Raw genomic sequence first — 6,234 nt, 5'->3', positions numbered from 1 at the left:
TATAACCATATTGATCCAAGCTAAAAGGCTCTCTGTGTTTTTTATTAGCACAGTTACATGGATTTTATGAGTTTGGGCGATTCCAGATAAGAATGTAAAGGTGCAATGTCAGAGAAGAGTACTCAAGTCACCAGTGAGCAATTACTTTCATGATTTACTTCAAAGGTAGTATAAAAATGAATAAATGAATAAATGACAAGAATTTTGATTTATTTCAGAACTTTTAAATTTTATGTTTTTATGAAATATTTGTGTTCTAGTTTTGGAGTACCGAAACATGAATGCAGGGTGAAAAATATCATGATAACACTAAAAACCACCAAATTTTTGGAGTAGGATTTGCAAGGTCTTGAAATTAAATGTGTCTTCAGTAAATCGAAAAGTTTTACGGAGTTTTCTATCTTCCATATTTTTAAGGAATTTTCTATATATTTCTATATACAGGGTCCGGCAACACTTGTGTCCACCCCCAAAATCGTCTTTAATTTTAAAGATAAAATTTTGAAAATTTGCATACGCTCAATAGTTGACAAAACTCTACAAGCTGACCCAAAGATTTGTTTTTTATCACTAATACTTTTGGCGTCGCGACGCCTTAAAAATGTAATTTTTAGTTAATTGTGAGGGTTTGTGATATCAACCGCTAATTTAAATTTTTTTCAATATAAATGTGTTAAAAATATCTTAGTTGTCATTTTAGATTCAATGCAAATTGTCTTCTAAATTTGAGAAAAAAATGCTGTTTTATCAAATTAGTTTCCAATTTTATTACGTCAAAATTGGGAACTACGTTTACACCCATCTGTCAACATCTTGTGTCACAAATGACATCTATCCTTTGGTTCGCTTTAGATTATAATAAAAGTCATACTTGGTGAAATTGTCGTCTTGTCGATGTTAATTAATGAATTCCGGTGTCCATAAAGTGCAACATGCCCGTGATAATCTAAATTAACCTTTATAAGAGTGAATGAAGTGACTTGTGAAATTTTGGTGTAAACGTAGTTTGCCACTGCGCTGTCATAATTTTGAAAACTAACTTGATAAAACAACGTTTATTTCGCAAATTTTAAACACAATTTGTATTAGATTTAAAATAAAAACTCAGATATTTGTATCACAGTTATGTTGAAAAAAAATTGAATTCGCGAATTTTTCTGCAAAAACTCAAAAATCGCTAAAAATTATACTTCTTAGACGTCGCGACGCTAACCAAACCGTGATAAAAAATAAATTTTTGCGTCAGCTTCTAGAGCTTTGTCAACTATGAGCGTATGCAAAGTTTCAAAATTTTATCTTTAAAATTAAAGACGATTTTAGGGGTGGACATAAGTGTTGCCGGACCCTGTATACTTGTATGATTCATCTCGTTACTGTTGCGGCAACCTGTTGCTGAAAAGTTTATAATTCCAGTTTTAATGTCCACAGAACGTCGAGAATTCGAGAACACCGCCGCCAATAGATGGCGCTGCGAAACTGTCAAAGCATCTGGGAAAACAAATAAACATAACCTTGTTTTTATGTCCATGTATGTATTGTATTGGAAGATGTACTTTCTGATCTATCATCAACCTAAAACAATACTACTTTACACCTGGAAACATCTTCATAGTGTAAGGAATTATGCTGTGGACTATTTAAATAGAGTGTGTCTAAATAACAAGCGCTGAGTACTTACGGTTTCCGGTCCAGTTTTCTCCTCATTTGCATTGACTTGGCAAAACTCAATGAAGGAATTTTCTGGGAGGGAATAACGCCTTTTTTCAGGTACCTTTTTTTGGGGTTTGCAGTTCCTAACACAACAGAAAACATTGTATTATAAGTTGTGTAACAATGACACATGTCATAACCAAACATTGTAATCTGGATTACTTCTTAGACTTAGTACAACCTACCTTTGTTATAATCTTCAGACAAAAAATGCTCAATACAGACGCACATAAATGGACTCACTGGCTTGCCAATTTTCATTGCCAATTGCCATTTCTTTTGTAAGCTACGTTCCACCGGAAATCTGTGCATTCGAACAGTCGCACTTATATAATTGGAGCACTGGGGCACCGAACAGTATTGCTTGCATTTCCTATTCATCCTAAAACTCCTAAACCTTGATTTATTAAGCATAAACACTGAATAGCCCAAAGCTTTTGAGTTTTACAAACAAAACGAACTTAATGCCGAATACCGCTATGCATGTAAAACTAATGTTATCCCAGATGCTCTAGTTCGTATTTTTGTCGATAGGTGTCAGCCACTCCGTGGCGTTCGCGAATTCACTTTTTCATTTTTCACACTAAATATGGATATATAGTGCACTAAATCAAATCAGCACATTTCGCGAATCGCACCCCAAGTCCTTTGCAGAATTGCACAAATATTTTCGCACCTCGCTAGCACCTAAAGAAAAAACTAATATTGTAGTTATTAATTCCAATTATAAATATTAGATACGTCAAAAAATATCTTTTACTTTTATATAAAGTACTGATAAGTTTTGCTTGACTTACCTTCTTTTAGCAAGTTTTGCTTTGGAACGTCCACTAGCTCTACACCAATTACGTCGATAAAATCATCATTTTCAGCTGCATTTTCTTGATGGTAGCATTGGTATTTTCAAATGCCGCAAGTAGCTGATCTTTATTTTTCCAGATCGTCTCAACACTGGATTTGTTTAAATTCCTTTCGCGGCATATCTGACTTTGTTTTTTGCCACTTTCAATTTGGTGGATTATTTCGCATTTATCCTTCAGGGAAAATGATTTTCGCTTCCATTTGTCTGTCATTCTTGTAAAATTTTGGACTTTGATGAAAGCTAAGCGATGCAACGACAAGTTTCAACAAAGAATATACTGAATTTGAACTTGAATCTAGAATCTCGATAGCTCGAACGCCTTCGGCGCTCAAAAATACGTCATAAGTTCGTTCGTTATAGGCGAAGTTCGTTATAAGTGTTTTTTTTTTACATTGATCTTATGGCAAATAGAACCGGACTTGGAAATCAGTTCGTTTTATCAGGAGTCGACTGTATATTCATTTTCTTAGGTCCACTTAGGTTGCGTGCTAAGCACCCTGATGGAATAACTAAATACCTGAGCACTACAAGAGACCTGATTATCACTATTATTGAAGGTTCCTGTCCCCAGGTCAATACCTGCAAAAAAAATTTCCACTAAAGATTAATTCTTCTTTGGTATAAATCTCATCTATCACAAGATTACAAACTATCGGGTATACAGGGTGATTAATCATCGATTAATGAGGGATTGTTCACCTGGAAGTGTCGAAAGTAGAGCGGCTCACAGTCCACGGTGGAGCAATCCTGATGTGACAATTAGTTGTGGATGCATCGACAGCAGAATACGGTTGCGTACCAGCGACCGTAAACTAGTTACGTCGTTTGTAATGTTTACAAACAATAGATTTAGTTAACATTTTTAGCATCACTGTAATATTTAATTCAATTTATTATTATATTAGATAGGCTTTTGGTAATAAACGAGAGTATTGATAGAACCAAGGTGGTTGTCATTACTCACCCCCTCAACACAGGATGTTCGGAAAGTGACGCACCACCTTGAAAGGGGGTAATTGGGTGGTCCACTAGAGTACCAAAAAAATGTTAAAAAAAATCCAGACTCTCTGTTTTCGCAGGAGGAGCAAAAGAAAATTAGGAAAATGGCAACATTGCAGAACTGTACCCCCCTATAATTTAAATTTCCAGTATTTAAAGCCATAGTAACGTCGGTGTTGTATTGTTGGTGTTAGTCAGGTTGGCTCATGAACGAGTAATGTAACTATGGTTTCATGTGGACGATGCCACACTGATTGAAATGGTTGATTCAAAAATTTTATTAACAGTTTTCAGGCATTTCTTACAAGATTTTTCCGATTTTTTGGACATAATTTTGTGAAGTTCGAAGCCACCGCTACGTAGAATGGACTCTACTTCATCTAAAATTGAATTGAAAATTCATTGAATTGCCTCGATTTCAGTGTCAGCTCCGGTGAGCAAGTCATCAACATAAAAATCGCGGCGAGTGGCCCTTGCGGCGTTTGTTAGATTTGAGGCTGCAGCGATTTTCGTGAGTTCTTCTAAGCATCTGGTCGCTAAAAAGCTCGAACTTGCGAAACTGTAAGTAACCGTTTACAGTTTGTAAATTTTTATTCAATCTCGTCATCACGCCAAGGGATTTGCTGGTATTTCTGATGATCTGGGTGTAATAAAATTTGGCGGTACATCTTTTGAATGTCTGCTGTGATGGCCGCAGGGTACGTTCTAAACCAGATGAGGATTTCATAAAGCTCGGGTTGTAATCTTGGGCCGACTAGCAAGTGGTCATTTATTGACTTATTGTTACCAGTTCTGAAGAACTACCTGCAATTTGGTTGTCAAGCTGGCCTCGTTTAAGACACCATGGTGCGGAACAAAGTATTATGTATGATCGGGTTCTGGGACTTCTATCATATTGTCCTAGCGATTTATAATGAACAAGATCAGACGAACTTACCAAGTGAAGTTCGATCTTGATTATGCTATAATCTTGCACAACGACATCATTAGTGTATAGGTAGTACCCCCATTCTCTCCATAACACGCACGATATTTAAAGTAAGCAAATTCAAAACTCCCGCCACCAACCCTGTTGGTAGGCATGCTTAGTGGCGATTCCGTCATTATTTTAAAGTTTTCGATGTCGCAACTAGGGAAGATCAGGGTTGCATCTTTAAAGATGCAAAGGGTGGGAGTGATGTCGTTGTGCAAGATGATAGCATAATCCAGATCGAACTTCACTGGTAAGTTTGTTTAATCTTGTTAATTATGTCACTCATCTTGCACTTCGACATCATTAGTGTATAAGTAGATGTTCAAAGTACGTTGCGACTCGACTTTTATTTATTCCATTCTCAACTTAAAACTGGAATAAATATCGGTAAATGTTAACATAAAAATTAAAAATAAAGATGAAAATAAAGTATATAAGTGTCACCAATGACAAGGCTAACCTAATATAAATGTATATTAGGGATAATTTAAAACAACCTTAGCAAAAGAACCACTTCTATTTTACATAATAGAACGTTTATAATGCCGCACACAACGGATTTTTGGACCAATCTAAGAATAGTCCTTTCTTAAAGGCTGGGGATGTAGCGGCATTTGCCCAGAAAATAGAGGCGTCAATACCTGCTGCTTCCAAAACATCCTTTATGCATCGACTAATTGTAGCGAAAGAGGCATTCTTATAGGGTTTTTGGAAAGTCAGAAAAAAGCGAAAACAAAACGTCTTATCTTCTCCGTTTGGAGAAGTGCAAGCTTCAATATTAAAAAACAGAGAGAAATGTCTGCGTTTAATGAAATTGTGCGAAGGTGTGCTAAGGCAACAGTGAGATCCAAAACTTTATCATACTTAGGACTTGATGACTTCAAGATATATTTTATGGATATATAAAAAACCGCTTAATTCTGTGATCCTCACCTAATTTAGGAGTAAAAAGAAAGGCCAAAGCGAATTGAAACTGTTAAGACTCGCGTACGAAAAACCGTCTTAAATTCGTATGTCAGAAAGGACAAAACATTGTCTACTGATTTCACAATTACGTTTAACGCAAAAGTGGCTCCGTGACTATATTTTTTCCACGCCACGCCATTGTTTGTATGTTAAATTAGAAATAGAAGCTACCATTTAGTTTCTGCAGGTATTCCACTCGACTCCTAATCAGTCATGGCATTATTTAAAGAGCTTACATAAGAAGCAAAGATCCATAGTTCTGCTGCTCACAAAATTGTGAAATCTTTCTGGATAATTTAGAAAGTAACGGAAATTGAATACATCCTATTTATATTAACAGTGGCGGTGGAGTTGTCAAGCCTTAATAAATTTTTTGCATGACGTGATTTGGAAGCTAACCACCTTAGACCAAAAGGTGCTAGCAATGCAAGATAATGGAAGTGACACTTCTTTTTCTTCATCCAATGTCTAAACGCCCGTTGATTTCCATTTACAATTTACCAGTCGGTCCGCGAGGTATCAGAGTAAGTCTCAGTTGAAAAGTCAAACGACTTTATTCAACAGTCTGATAGAGATACCTTAAGCCGCCACTTAAGATAATCTTCTGTTAAAGAGGGAGATAAACAACGTGCGTCATATTTGTCTCAAAATTGTCGAAGGGCTAAACCTTCGCTCTTTCCATATACCTTGTATTGAGCCAGCCATACTGTACAGCTGTACAGAC

The sequence above is a fragment of the Gnatocerus cornutus genome, chromosome 4 (assembly GCF_029298725.1).
Source record: "Gnatocerus cornutus isolate USDA-ARS CGAHR chromosome 4, icGnaCorn1.1, whole genome shotgun sequence".
NCBI lineage: Eukaryota > Metazoa > Arthropoda > Insecta > Coleoptera > Tenebrionidae > Gnatocerus > Gnatocerus cornutus.
The sequence above is the reverse complement of the archived record's forward strand: the minus strand, read 5'-3'. Positions refer to the sequence as shown.